Below are 15,001 nucleotides of genomic sequence, written 5' to 3'. Positions count from 1 at the left end.
GCGCGTGTTGAGTGATCTGCAAATGCAGATTCAACACTTCACACAAGGAACGTAGGAGTCGCAAGTGACATTTCCAAACAGATGCGCATGCAAAACGTGAGATATGTTTACAAATTTGGTATGATTTAACTTGCAAGTTTCCAAACATTTGAATAAATTAATACACCTTTGAGCAAATCCCAATTTGCGCAAATTTTGTCTTTGCGCTTGCAAATAATATCATTCGTGTGGATCATGATGCATGTGTATACAAATAATAATGAGACAAATCTATCTCCATAAGAGAGAGTATTTTTAACTGTGTGTGTGTACTTCTGTGTGTGCATATGTGCATATACACACCCACACACATCAAGCTTCCTCTCTCTCTCTCTCTCTGCATATACAGCCCTGGGCTCATTTGAACTCCCCAGGGACCGACTTGCCTGTGTGTGTGTGTGTGTGTTTGACAGAGTGTATTCGCCAGAATGAGTGCGTTGCTACCACAGATGAGAGCTTTTATTGGACTTGTTGTTCTTTTGGTTACCTCAACTTACGGTAAGTGAGTGTGTGTGTGTGTGTGTGTGTGTGTGTGTGTGTGTGTTTTTTGATCCCGTGAGGGAAATTCAGTTGTCTGCATTTAACCCAATTTAACCGAATTAGTGAACACACAGCACACAGTGAACACACAGTGAGGTGAATCACACAACCCAGAGCAGTGGGCTGCCTGTCCAACCAGCGGCGCCCGGGGAGCAGTAAGGTGCCTTGCTCAAGGGCACTTCAGCCGTGGACTGGTCGGGGATCGAACCGGCAACAAAGCCCTAACCAGTAGGCCACGGCTGCCCCTGTGTGTGTGTGTGTGTAAAATAGAATAGATTTAGTTTTCAAGAAGATATTATATACTGCTACTTTCAGGTTCATGGGGCCTTCATGTTTTGGCGATGTTGGAACAGATTGGAACAGATGGCTGTTGGTTCTCATTTAGTGTCTTGTAAAGGAAGCTCACAGTGCTACTGAATGTGGTCATTCCTAATATAGCCAGAGAGACTAAATGTTTGACTGGTTTAAATTGACCTACATAATCACCATTGTTGCTACAGGGACCAGTGTTGGTAGTAACAGCGTTTAAGTATAATGGCATTACTAACGGCGTTAATTTGTCAGTAACGAAGTAATCTAATTAATTACTTTTCTCATCGTTGCAACGCCGTTATCGTTACTGAGAATTTAAAGCGTCGCGTTACTACAATTTGGCTGAATGAAGCGCGTTCACTGGATATAGGCCTATCATATAGGATAGAATACCCTCCCCTAAGCTAATAAATAAATGTATATTAGCCTAATCACCCTTAACAGACTAGGCATAGCTACCAAGATACTGTACATCAGAGTGGAATCTGGAAATAATTTCATTATAGGCCCACTTCCAACTTCAGGAGGGGAAAAAAGACTTGAATAGGCTAGGCTACTCACCAAATCCAAGCCATTTCATTTTGCACATATAGCGAACATGCCACGATAGCTTAGGCTATAGGCATAATAGTGACAAGTAAATGTGCACTTTCTCTGTCTGTCGAATTTCTATAGTTTCTCACAGGGCCACTTCACTGAAACTGAACGTTATCTTCAAAGGAGGACCCGCTATACATTTTAAAGATAGCCTATTTTATTTTTGAGGGCTTTTGATATCGGGGGTTACCTTAGGCTACAGTAAAATCAATTATTAGCCGTCTCTGCTGCATAGCATACATTTCGTCAGGGCCGTTCAACTGGAGAAGGGGTTGTTCATTTACTCCTGTAGATTGCAAATATAGACTTGGTTGCGACTTCCGAACAGTTTTGTGAGTGCTACTTTTTGTTAATATTTGGGAAACTGCGAGTAAGGGGCCGCGACCGCATAGCCCTGGCTGCTGAAGTGCCGCGAGAGCGCAGCAAATCGTCAGAAACAATATATTTAAGCTCACAAGACCAGACCGGTCCAAAAAGTTAACGGCCCACCGGGAATCCTCCCGCATCTCCAGATAGCCACCCCGGGCCTGGGCTGGGTGGGCGGATGCCATGCGCACGTTCTTACTTCCACCCACTAATTGTACCGAATAACTGTTTTTATTGTTGTTGTATCTGAGAATAAGCACGCTGTTAAGTTGAATTAATTTTACAGTCTTGCCGGGGAGATGTACTGTAGGGTTAGGGTTGGCGAGAAGGTGGAGAGGGACACTCCTGCTCTCTTGTGTGTGTTAAGGGAGCAGTCTGGTATGGAAGCATATGTGTTCCATAATTCAAATGAGAATGCATTCTGCAATATGCAATTCTTTTAATTGTTTTTTGAAAATGTTTTTTAAAAAAATATTGAAAACATTTTGAATATTTTTTGGCAAAAAGTTTTGCCCAGTTTGCAAAAATAGCGCCCCCGTTATTGCATAGCACTTTGTCACGCTCTTTGTGTCTCAAAATTCAAATGGCAATGGCAAACGCGATTCCAAAACACATTGCAATCTGTCAGTCTCCCATCACCCATGGCGGGAACTACGTCACGTCCGTGTTTATCTCGCATTGGTCAGTCTTCTCTTTGAGGCGGGTCTTGGGCAGGGCGGGTGACGGTCTCCAGGTAGTCAGAGCAGAGAACGCAAAAGAGAAATTGGCGCTGACAGTAGCCTACTGTTGGAGGTGATGGACAAAAACAGTTGCTCAGCTACTGAGGGAGGCAGGCGTGTGTGTGTGTGTTTGTGTGCACGTGCGGAGACCTTGATCCGACCGTACGTCACCCCCTCCAGGAGCGTGTATCAGGGTGAAGCGTGAAAAACAGCACGCAGGTAGCCAGGGGAGCTGAGGGAGCTGGCAGCCCAGGGCCTTGGAGCTCATATCTGGGTGGAGCGTTTGCTCCTCTCAGCCGGAGGACTGCTCCAGATTAACGACCATAGACAGTAAGATAGGCTATTGAGAGGGCTAACACAGGGCTACTAACAGGGCAGGGCTGTTAATGACAGGGCTACATCGTTTCATTCACACTCACAGGCACTCCTGGTCTGACCACAACCGTCCAGCTGCAGCCTGCACTGACGTGTCAGACCCCCTGCACTGTACTTAATACATTTAACATTAAAGGAACACTTCACCGTTATTTCATATTAAACTACAGTACGTTGTTCCCTTCATTAGGATCCAAACAGAGATGAAGTTACAAGCGACCAAATACCTCCATGTTTTCCCTATTTCCCTAACGTGGTGCATTTGTAAGCAGGCAAAAGGGATAACTATATTGTGTGGCGCAGTAATATCCTCACTCTTGCACTTTCAGTTTCACTTTGGAGTGAGGATATTACAATATAGTTATCCCTTTTGCCTGCTTAGATATGCACCACGTTTTATTTTGTCTCACCATACTTGGTCGTGTGACTACTCGTGTAACTGTATTTTAATAGGGAAAACATGGAGGTGTTTGGTCGCGTCTAACTTCATCTCTGTTTGGATCCTAATGAATGCACTGGGCTAGCTAAATGCTATCAAAGTTGCGCCACGCACCAGAGCCAGTGAGTGCACGCATTGAAACGTGAGAGGTATGTATCAACTCGTCTTAATTAAGGGAATAACATAGTTTAATATTAGATAAGAACAACATTCCATTTGTTCACATGCTTTAATGTTGAATAGCAGTGAAATGACAATAATCAAACATGTCATGAGCAGCCGAATGTGCCGGTATGTTTACATCTCAAACTTGTTAACAACTTCCTGTTTCATTATGTGCAACAGCATAAAGGACCATAGTGCAATATTCCCTATCTCCCCGCGAGCCTTGAACATGTCTAAAGAAAAACAGAATGGAATGGGTGGACGTAGGCACCATAAACATATAACCAAAGTGCATAACATCAATACACAGCCCACAGAACTCACAGCCTAAGTTAACCCATAGAAAAGTCCTCGTGCCAGGCAGGCACACTGGTCATCCTGGTGGAACTGCGCAGGACCGTCGCTGGCGGCACCTCCACAGTGGGCCCCGACGGGGGAGGAGCCACAGGGGCCTCAGAGGCCGGCAGAGATGCACGAGGGACGTCCCAGCTCGACGTGTCCCGACCCGGCACTGCTGGTGAGACAGAAGTGGACTGCGTGCTGCGCCGGGGAGGGCCCGCTGATGTCGGTTGCGGTGGAGTGAGCCCTGCCTCCATCACGGGCGTCATGGGGCCGCTCACAAGGTCAGGCAGCCGTGGCACTACAACAGGTGCAGGCACGGTGGTGCGAGTTGCCAGATCGTCGAAGATCGACCGGGGAGGTGACTTCAGGTCATTTCGAACTGGGTAGAGCTTGCGCAGGAATCTCCGGTTCCGAAGTGTGACCCTGCCTGACCCGTCAATCTTGACCACGTACTGATCATGCTGACGCACCTCCACGACACTGCCTGTCCTGTCCCACTTGTTAGGGTGGGGTCCCGTCTGGTTCTGTACGCAGACCATGTCTCCCACCCTAAGAGGTGGGAGGCGTTTGGTGTTCTACGGCAAGGCGTCAGCTGTGCGGATGTGGCGTTTGCGGAGGGCCTCCTCCCTCGCCGTCAACGTCTCACGCCAGGTCTCGTGTGGCCTGTACTTCACAGGGGCTAATTTCTGCACGGCAGTTGCTGTTAGGGAAGGCCACTGATGAGAGGCGGTGGTGCACGCCCCATCTGCGCAGGAAAGACCAGGGGCCTCATTTATAAACGATGCGTACGCACAAAAGAATGCGTACGCCTCGTTCTACGCAAGCTTTGGTATTTATAAAACGTGAACTTGACGGGAAAATGTGCGCACCTCCACGCAAGCTCTGACCCATGCGTACGCACAAAAAAGGGAAAAGCAGAAACTGCGACCTCAGGAGGAAACAGGTACAACGACCCGAAATTGGTTCAATAATTGAAGTTTAACACAAGCATAACATCGCGCAATGACGCGCATCAATGACATAACTGCCTTAACCTAATCCTGTTTAAAATCTAAAACGTGGTTGATTGTTGTTTCGTGCGCCCGTCAAAAAAATCCATCTTATTTGATGCGAGAAAGACATGCTGATAGGCTATGCCTATGTATGTTTTGTTAATTATCCACTTATAGAGAGCCGAAGTCCCGCCCTTCTACTTCCGGTCTATGGGACCTATTTTACGATTTTTAATGCATGGGAGTCAATGGAGAGATAACAATTATTTTTTGGTCCCGTTCGAGTTGGACCATGCATTTCACATATGATGTGTGGGAATTTAAAAGATAATTTTCCACATTAATAAAGTTCTGTTTTATGTTAGACTTTAAAAGTTATGTAAGTTTTGTGCGAATCCGTTCAGTGGACTACATCTGTCGTCTCAAACCATGCACGTCACCAACTAGCAAACGAGAGGCTGGCTAGTTAGCTAGCTATTATGCTAGTTAACGGTTACATCTTGCTGCCAGCTAAGTCACTAAACAGTAGTGTTTGTACAGTCTATGAATGAAATACAACTTATCTGATGTGTTTAATCCTCTGACTCATGATATTTTCATCGGCAAGGGGGAAGCTCAAATAAGACCTGTTGCTGGCGCCCGTGGCTGTGAGTTGGTCTAACGTCACTAACGCGACTGATGTGTTTGTAGTCTTTGGAAACACGATATTTCACAATGTTGTAATTCACTAGTTACGACATACTTTTCAAATGTCTTTACATGAAAAATTGTCATTAAAATTGACAAACATCATATGGGTAATTCAAGGCACAAGACAATCGGGACCAGAAAATAATTTATATTTCTCCATTGACTGCCATTAAAAAAAAATCCAAAGATAGGTCCCATGGAGGCAAACGGAAGGGGCGGGACTTCGGCTCTCTATGGCTTTCATGCATGTTTTGTTATTTGTCAATAATCAAGGCTCAAACATGTTGCTTGTTAGCTTGCAAATGGTAGGCTATATACAGTAAGTGCTGACTTGCATCGGCTTTCTTGCCACTGGCTGAATCGAGAACTGGCTGACCGGACTGGAATAGCCAACCTTCAGCCGAATTTTGCCAGACGTGTTAGGAGGTGTAACTGCTTCATCACCAAACTACATCAACTTTCCTTACATGGTGAACAGGCAAATAAAAACGCAGTCTAATTTCCCAAATGTGATCCGTGCTATTGACTGCTATCATATTGCTATAAGACCACCGAGTGAAAATAAATGTGCCTTTGTTAACAGGAAGCATTTTCATTCCCTCAATGTCCAAGTTATATATGTGACACGGACATGTTGCTCACAAATGTTGGCCTGATTCATATTGAGACATACTGTAGCAGCGTTGGGCGCAGACTGAATGCTGGAGCTGTGCGCGATGCTTCTACTGTAGGTGCGGGCGAATCGTGTTTAAATCCTGTGTGTAAAAGAATATGTAGCAATTTTTCGACCATTTCTAAACATTCACCCTTTACTCATTCAAGTTATGTTGTAGGTGACAGTGGATATCCGCTGAAACGGTGGCTGCTCACGCCATTTATGAACCCACAAACAGTCAATGAAGTTGCGTTTTTTGTCTTTCCCGCTGTTTTTGGCATGTTGTCCACAGACATCAATATTCATTAAGGGCGTTTCGCTGAATATTTATAAGCAATTATGGGTGTGTCTTGAGGTACGCACAGGTGCCGCAAATGTAGAGTAGAGCTTGATTTATAAAGGGAAATTGGCGTGGAACGTGCGTGCGCACGATTTTATAAATCAGAATATTTCTGTGCGCACGCACTTTCTGAGTTTTGAGCGCACGCCATCTTCTGGCGTACATCCTGCGCAAAGTTTTATAAATGAGGCCCCTGGGCTCCGTTCGAATCGGGTAAAACTGCTGCCTTCTAAGGGCGTGTTCACACGAGGATGATTTTTCACCGGTTGCGGGTGGATGTTTTACATTATATTCCTATGATACAGAGAGGTTTTCTTAAAAAAGGTACTGGGCGCTTTTTAAACCACCGCCACCGGCGTTTTTTTCCACCTACCCCGGGTGGTTTTCAAGTTGAGAAATTTCTACTCTCCAAGAAAAAACACCCCGCGTCAAGTGTTTTTTTGACAGCTGACCAATGAACGAGAGTTGTGTCACAGTGAAACTTTATTGAAAGTTCTTTTTTCAGAAAAAAAACGAATGGCGACCAAAACAAAGAAAAAAGATGCCAGCCGAACAGCTAGTTGTTCTTGTGAGTGAACATGTAGAGCTATACGACATGACCAACAAGTTATACCACAACATTTACCATAAGGAGACCATCTGGAGGTCGATTGGTGGGATTTTGGGCCATAATTGTAAAAAATAATTCTCCGTTTTCATCCGCTCACCTGACAAGCTAAGCTAACCAGTAGCAATCACGTAACGGTACTTGTGCTCTAGAACGGCAGTTGTCATGGGAATTGAAATTAACGTTCGGTGCTGTTTTGGGGGAATAAAAAAAACCTTTCTATCTTTTAAAAAAACACCCAGGTCACGTGTTTTCTGTAAATAATTGTCATTGCATTTCAAATTGAAAGTGCAGCTAACTGTGCTGCCAAATTAACACAGACGGAATCAACATTAAGCCAAGCGGTACACATAAGTGCACAGCAGCCACATGAGCAACAACAACAGCAGCAGCCAGCTAGCGCTAGTTTGGACGTGCAAGGCACAGCCTCAGACCCAGTCATGCACCTCAGGAGACAACAAGGGTCACGTCAGCATCAAAGGCAGCTTTCCTGCGGTAACTGTGGATCAAACACACATGCCACCAGAGCCCAGAACTGTCCAGCTAATGACCAAACATGTCGGAACTGTGGAAGAAAAAATCACTTCGCAAAAAGTGCCGCTCTGCCCCCTCCAGGTCGGATGGACAGACTCCCCGTGGTTCGCCCACTATAATTCGCCATGTAACATCGGGGCCTATGCAGTTCAAGTCATGCACAGTGAATATTAACTCAGTTTGTATTCCCCTGCTGCTAGATACAGGCGCAAGTGTCTCCCTACTGAATGCCACTACATACCATAAGTTCTTTCATGCCCATCCACTGTCCACGCCCACTGCTGTCCTACACGGCTATGGTGACTCAAAAATTGACTTGTTGGGGTCCATCACAGAGGCTGTTAGCTATGGCACTAGGGTCTTGCCCTCCTTTGTCTTCAATGTGGCCCGACGAGGGGCGAATTTAATGGGGCTGGATCTGTTTGTGGCATTGGGATTTTCACTCATTGACACGGGGGGTGCCGCCATCATGACTGTCACTGCCGGACCGCATCAGAAGTGGTCATCACTGTTCGAAGGGCTGGGCTGTCTGTCTGCCTTCGCCCATAAACCCCTCATTGACTCCTCAGTGACTCCAGTCGTCCAGCCACTGCGCCGTATTCCACTGGCCTTGAGGGATGGAGTGTCCATCGAGCTGCAGCGGCTGCTGGATGCTGGTATCATTGAGCCGGTTGATGCGTCACCATGGATTTCGAATTTGGTTGTGGTCAGAAAGAAAACAGGGGCACTGCGTGTCTGTGTGGACCTCCGTGCGGTGAACAAAGCTGTCATCCCAGACAGGTACCCATTGCCCACGTCTGAGGAGCTCACGGCCCAATTTCACGGCTCCACCGTCTTTTCAAAACTGGATCTCAGAGAGGGCTATCTCCAGGTGCCACTCCACCCGGAAAGCAGAAACCTGACGGCCTTCGTTACACACCTCGGTGTTTTCCGCTACACTAGGATGCCGTTTGGCCTTAGCTCCGCCCCCTCCTGCTTTCAAAAAGTCATGACCTCAGTGCTGGCATGTATACCAGGTGTGGCTATTTACCTTGATGATGTGGTGGTACATGGGGCTACTACTGCTAACCATGACAGTCGCCTGCAAAGTGTGTTCGAAGCCCTCGCCAAACACAGCCTAACCCTCAATGGCAGCAAATGTGTTCTTGCTGTGCCGGCCATTGAATATGTAGGTTTCCGACTCTCCACTGTGGGCATCTCCCCCCTTCAATCTAATGTCGAGGCCATCCTCTCCGTTCCCGAACCAACCTCGGCTACCCAGCTCGCTTCATTCCTAGGCATGACGGGCTACTACATGAAGTTCATGCCTCAGTATTCAGCCATAACAGCCCCACTGCGCCAGCTGCTTTGGAGAGATGAGCCGTGGGTCTGGTCTCTTGAATGCACCAAGGCAGTGCAAACGCTTAAAGCTCAACTTACCTCACCTCCTGTGTTAGCACATTTTGACATATCCAGTCACACCCTGGTCACCTGTGACGCCTCAGCCATGGCGATAGGGGCTGTACTGTCACAAGTACAGAACGGCGTGGAGAGGCCTGTGGCATTCGCCTCCCGAGCTCTGAACCAAACCGAACAAAGATACTCAGTTGGAGAGCGGGAGGCCCTTGCTTGCATGTGGGCTTGCGAAAGATGGCACCTCTACCTTTATGGTCGCCAGTTTACGCTGAGAACTGACCACCAGGCCTTGACAGCTCTGCTCTCCTCCACTGGCACCGGTCACAAGCCGCTGAGACTGTGTAACAGGGGTCAAACACAGTCTTTACTGGGGAGACACTGTAACCATTAAACACACAAAGATTTATTTCGAAAAGTTATTTTATTTAGGCAATATTCCTTCTTTTTTAGTCCATAAAAATACTCAGTCCATGTGGAATATAATGTCCATAATCCAGCGTAATCGTGGAGAGGAGGGGGCGTAGCGTAGCCCACAGAGGAGGTAGAGATAGCCTAGGCCTAGTCACATCCAGCTGCACGCACAATCCAGGACGTCAGAGCCAGATAGGTCCGTGATTGACAGCTAGGGGGCGGGTAGACACCAAGGGAGACCAGCCGGACCAATGACAGGGATCCGCTGGTGAGTGAGAGAGAGAGAGAGACAAATGGGAGTACAGGGCGCTAAATTTGTCACACAAGGCTCTGCAGAGAAGACTCTTCATTGGCTATTAACATGCAGGTGAATAGATGCCACAGCAATTACGAACGCAAGGGAATATCAAAGTCCATCAAACAGTCACACGAGTGCAAAGAAAGTCTGTTAGAGTCCAAGCGTGAATAATATCAAAGTCCATCAAACTAGCACGCACACACAATTCTTCACTGCACAACACACACGGTGAATAAGGAGGCCAGAGAGTCTTTCGCAATACAGAGTCTTTAACAGTGTCCAGACTCGGCGCGTTGTCCTGCCAATTATAACAACTAAACCAAATTACGAATTCGTTCACTTAACTTGGCAGAGGGCGACTGTAAGCCGCGCCCCTTAGGTAGATGAACAGGCGTTGTCGCTGCTTCACAATGGCTCGATCAGTAGACCCTGAAGACCCGGCACAGCACGGCAGTATATGAATCGCCAAGGCACTGCAGCAGCATTTTCTCCCGCAGCTATGCGGTTTTGGCGAAAAGCTGGCTGTTATGGGCAAGGTGTCACCTCCATGGTGTCCTCAGTCCATGCAGTTCATATTAGGCCTACACATTTTCGAAATCATACACCGGACGCTTTATGCTGTAGTTTTTCTATATGGGTTTAGTTAATGATCGGGCTATTACAAGACCACACTTTAATAGTGGCTGGTGTAGGCTAAACTTCGGTTTTTGTTCGAACACGTAGCCCAAGTAAAAATCGGGACTGCAGTTAACCAGGACGTCTGGTCACCTGTTTCAAACATGGATCGTTTTCGTTTTGTAGCCGCCAACTTGGTTGATCGTACTGACAAAATGTTACCACTTGGTCGACAAAAGAAGTACTAACAGAGAATGTCTAATAGACGGGGTCTGGTATTTATCACTTAGCTACCTATCATTTTAGCATTAACGTTGGTTAGCTATTCATGGCCGTCTCTGACAGTAGATGTAGGCTAATATAATCAGTTTCGGAGCACTTATAGACCGTGAGCCAGGGCCTCAAATTATGGAAACCGTTACCGAAAAGGTGGCAAAGGCTACCATACCTTTTCTGAAAGCCTGGAATCTCAGCTTTTCAATGATGTATGATGGCCATCTGACAAGAGTAGCTGTTTCGAGTTATGACACATAATGTAAACTAAGGTTAAAGAAATAATGTGTATAAATCAAGCAGAACACTGGAATATTTTATTTTGTTATGTTTGGTATCATTTTAAAGGGGAGACTCTGAGCTTTTATTTAAATCCTTTTGTGAACATTTTGGATAAGTACAGCCAACCCTGGAGCTCTTCAAACCTTTAATCACACACATTTCCCTACCATTTCCCTGCCATTTTTTGTCTTTTAATCCTGTGGCACCTGGGAGCATCAGAGAAACAAAATCCAAACACTGAAATACTGGCATGACCCTAAGGATTCAGGAAATGTATCATTTACCCATATTATCTGATTTGGAGGGGGTGATTTACAGTCTTGTATCAGAGATGGCGTTTTTTCAAAGACATAAACAGTAGTGTACTATTACCCTTAGGCTAATTTGTTGATATGTCGAGTTGAAAGTCTGAGGTAAATATATTTTAAATAATAATTATTGATACTGATAATTTTGAAAAAGTTGTTATTCAGCATTCTCAGCATTTTTAGATAGTTAAAAAGGTCCTTAATACATATCCACCACATATCATGTATATCAGGTCCCCACTTTCTATTTACATTAAAAAATGAATGCCTTGTTCTCAGGCAAGAAAATACACGTATACACAGGCTGCGATACTGTAAGTGCATTTGCAGGCCATGGTAAAGTGTCAGCCCTAAAACAGAAGGTTGGGGCAGACTGGGCAATGACACCTGAGTTGTATGCAGCCTTAAAGGAGTTCACATGTCAAATGTACAGCTCCAAGTCCAGAATCACCAACATCAATGTTTTGTGCAAAGAAAGGCGTAGAATCCTGGCAGTTAACTCCATGCTCGGATTCTCTCAGGAAGCACGGTCTCAGAGCTAACTATCAAGGTGCTATCTGGAGAAGATGCCTGGAGAACAACCCTGAAGTTCCTTCCCCAGTTGAGCATGGGTGGTCTAGACTGGACCAAGATGGTGACTTGCAGCTCTCCATAGACTGGTTCAATGTCTCCATTGGTCCACAAGCAGTACTTGAGTCTCTTCATGCAAGAGGGACTGTGTCACTCCTCATGTCAGTGTGTTGCACTGTATAACAACTTTTTCCAAATTATCTGCATCAATAATTATTATTTCAAATATATTCACTCTGACTTTCAACTCGACATATCAACAAATTAACCTTAAGGGTAATAGTACACTACTGTTTATGTCTTTGAAAAAACGCCATGTCTGATATAAGACGGAAAATCATCCCCTCCAAATCAGATAATATGGGTAAATGATACATTTTCTGAATCCTTAGGGTCATGCCAGTATTTCAGTGTTTGGATTTTGTTCCTCTGATGCTCCCAGGTGCCACAGGATTAAAAGACAAAAGATGGCAGGGAAATGGCAGGAAAATGTGTGTGATTAAAGGTTTGAAGAGCTCCAGGGTTGGCTGTACTTATCCAAAATGTTCACAAAAGGATTTAAATAAAAGCTCAGAGTCTCCCCTTTAAAATGATACCAAACATAACAAAATAAAATATTTCAGTGTTCTGCTTGATTTATACGCATTATTTCTTCAACCTTAGTTTACATTATGCGTCATAACTCAAAACAGCTACTCTTGTCAGATGGCCATCATACATCATTGAAAAGCTGAGATTCCAGGCTTTCAGAAAAGGTATGGTAGCCTTTGCCACTTTTTTGGTAACGACCAACCCCTCTGGCTCACGGACTATTACCAGTGATTCCGAGACGACTCCCAATGATGTTCCACATGTCTCTCTTCTTTATGGCATCCTTGTAGAGACCATTTGATTTATCGAACAGCGGTGTTTTTTTTTTTAATCTCTTCAATTAGTCTCTCCACAAGATCTGCTGCTGCCATGTTGAGCGCTCGTGAGTTAAAGTTAGTAAAACATACGCCTGCATCTATGACATCCTAGGCTACATTCTATATGATTCTGATTGGCTGTTAACTTTTTATCGTTCTCAAAAATCGCTCTGAAAGTGATCCCCAACGATTTCGTTCTTCATGTCGTTATCGTTATAGTTTATGTGTGAACGTCGCCATGAACGAGAACGATATTTTTTTTATAGTTATCGTTATCGTTATCGCTCTTGGTGTGAACGGCCCTTAAGACCTGTATCTCTGTATGATATGATCTGTATGATTTTCTTTTGAGAAATAAAAATATGTTTTAAAAAAAGAAAAGAAAAAGAAAAAAGAATCATGATTAGCGCTTAAAGAAATTATCCGGGGTAAAATGCACTTTAGATCAATTTACGGATGATTGGGAGTACATACGTTGAGTTGATATCAAATCATGTCATTTGGATGTGTTTTGAGAAAGTTCGATTTTACCGTTTTTAGCCAAATGTTGCCTGAATGTTCCCCAAAAGATGCAGCTGCAGCAGCGACATTTCCGGAAAGGTACTGGCTTGATGAAATTCATTCTGGACTCTCTATCTGACCACATAAAAACCTCGGGATACTTCGGTTTGGCTTTAGGACTCACTACCACGTAAGTGTAATGTTGTTTGGAACTGTAGAAGAGGTATAAAAATAGCGTTACAGTTACAGGCTTACAGAAAAGATAATTTGGTTCCGGATAATCTGGTTTTGCTGAAAGAAATGACAGAACATTTTCAATTTCAATTTAATTTCACTTATAGAGCCCCAAAACATGTCTCATGGCGCTTTACAGGGTGTTAAACATTCAAAGAGAGCCCATGAGTAACAGGGGCAAGGAAAAGCTCCCTAGAATTGGGGATACATATAGGAAGAAGCCTCAGACAGATCCACGACTCAAGGGCCCAACCCATCTGCCTAGGGTCAGTTACAGTAGAGTTAAGTCATTTGTAGTATCAGAAAGTTCAAATAGTCCAGTGTAGGGAATAAATTGTCCATTAGTAATTTCGGGAAGTAATGGGTCGCTAGGATGCGTGGGCCAGGAATCCAGGCAGGGAACCACAGCAGGCGATAGTAGGGTAGTCATAGGGATGGCGATGGTAGGGCAGTCAGAGGGATGGGACTTCAGGTGTGATGAGGGCCAGGCACAAAGATGGCTGATGATGGTAATGGTTTATCTCACAGGTGAGGTATAGGAAAAGGGAAGAGAAATAAAGTGGGTTAGTATTACTAAAAGTCATGATGGCTGGTATTAATAAGCATATCAATGGTGATATAAATTATTATGCTGTAGAGGGAAAAGGCTAGGGAGAGAAGGAAAGAGGGAGAGTTGAGAGAGACAGAGGGAGAGGGGAGAAGAAGAGTTGTACGGCATGGCACATGAAAAGTCCATGACAGTGCAGCATAACTAAGGCATGGTGGAGGGTAGTCAGCACCAGCAGGTGTGGTCAGTAGCCACCATGGGGACGCATGACTGAAGCACCAGTCACACAAGCCCACAGCAGAGGTGGTCCGTTCCAATAAGACCCATTTAGGGAGCATTGTTTTGAAGCAAGAAAAGGATCCAATTGGTTTTACTTTGGACCATGAGAATTAAAGGACACATTGGGCTTACTCACACCAGGAAGGTCCGTTAGTTCACTTGCTTTGGTCCGGGCCAATTTTTTTTTTCTTAGCGCGGTTCGCTTTCACACTGTGATTAATTGCAACCGGACCAGAATTTATAAACAAATACACGTGCTAAGGTCGTTCAACCATTGGCCGGTAAACGTGTAGGCGGGGTAAAAAATAAGGAAGCCAAAGTCAAAGTTGGCCCACGTAAATATTTGGAAACATTGCGTAATGTACTCGTTTTTATCCTAGCAATATAGTTTATACAGTTACAGCTTTGCAGAAGTGCTCGAGCATCAAGACCGTTTGATGCAACATGAGTTTAACAACATCATGCTCATAATTTTGCAATGACGAAGACGTGCAGCAAAACAGCTGAGAAGGACAGCTCTCATGTGTGTCCACTGTCCAACATGCTGAACTAACAGCAGGCCTACGGAAGGCGGAACAGGTAGGAGATGCAAAATCATTGCCAAAAAAACCGTTAGCCTACAGCGTAGGCTACAGCTGTTGTGTGTCACTGAGCTATCCTACATAATC

The sequence above is a fragment of the Sardina pilchardus genome, chromosome 11 (genome assembly GCF_963854185.1).
Source record: "Sardina pilchardus chromosome 11, fSarPil1.1, whole genome shotgun sequence".
Lineage (NCBI taxonomy): Eukaryota > Metazoa > Chordata > Actinopteri > Clupeiformes > Clupeidae > Sardina > Sardina pilchardus.
The sequence above is the reverse complement of the archived record's forward strand: the minus strand, read 5'-3'. Positions refer to the sequence as shown.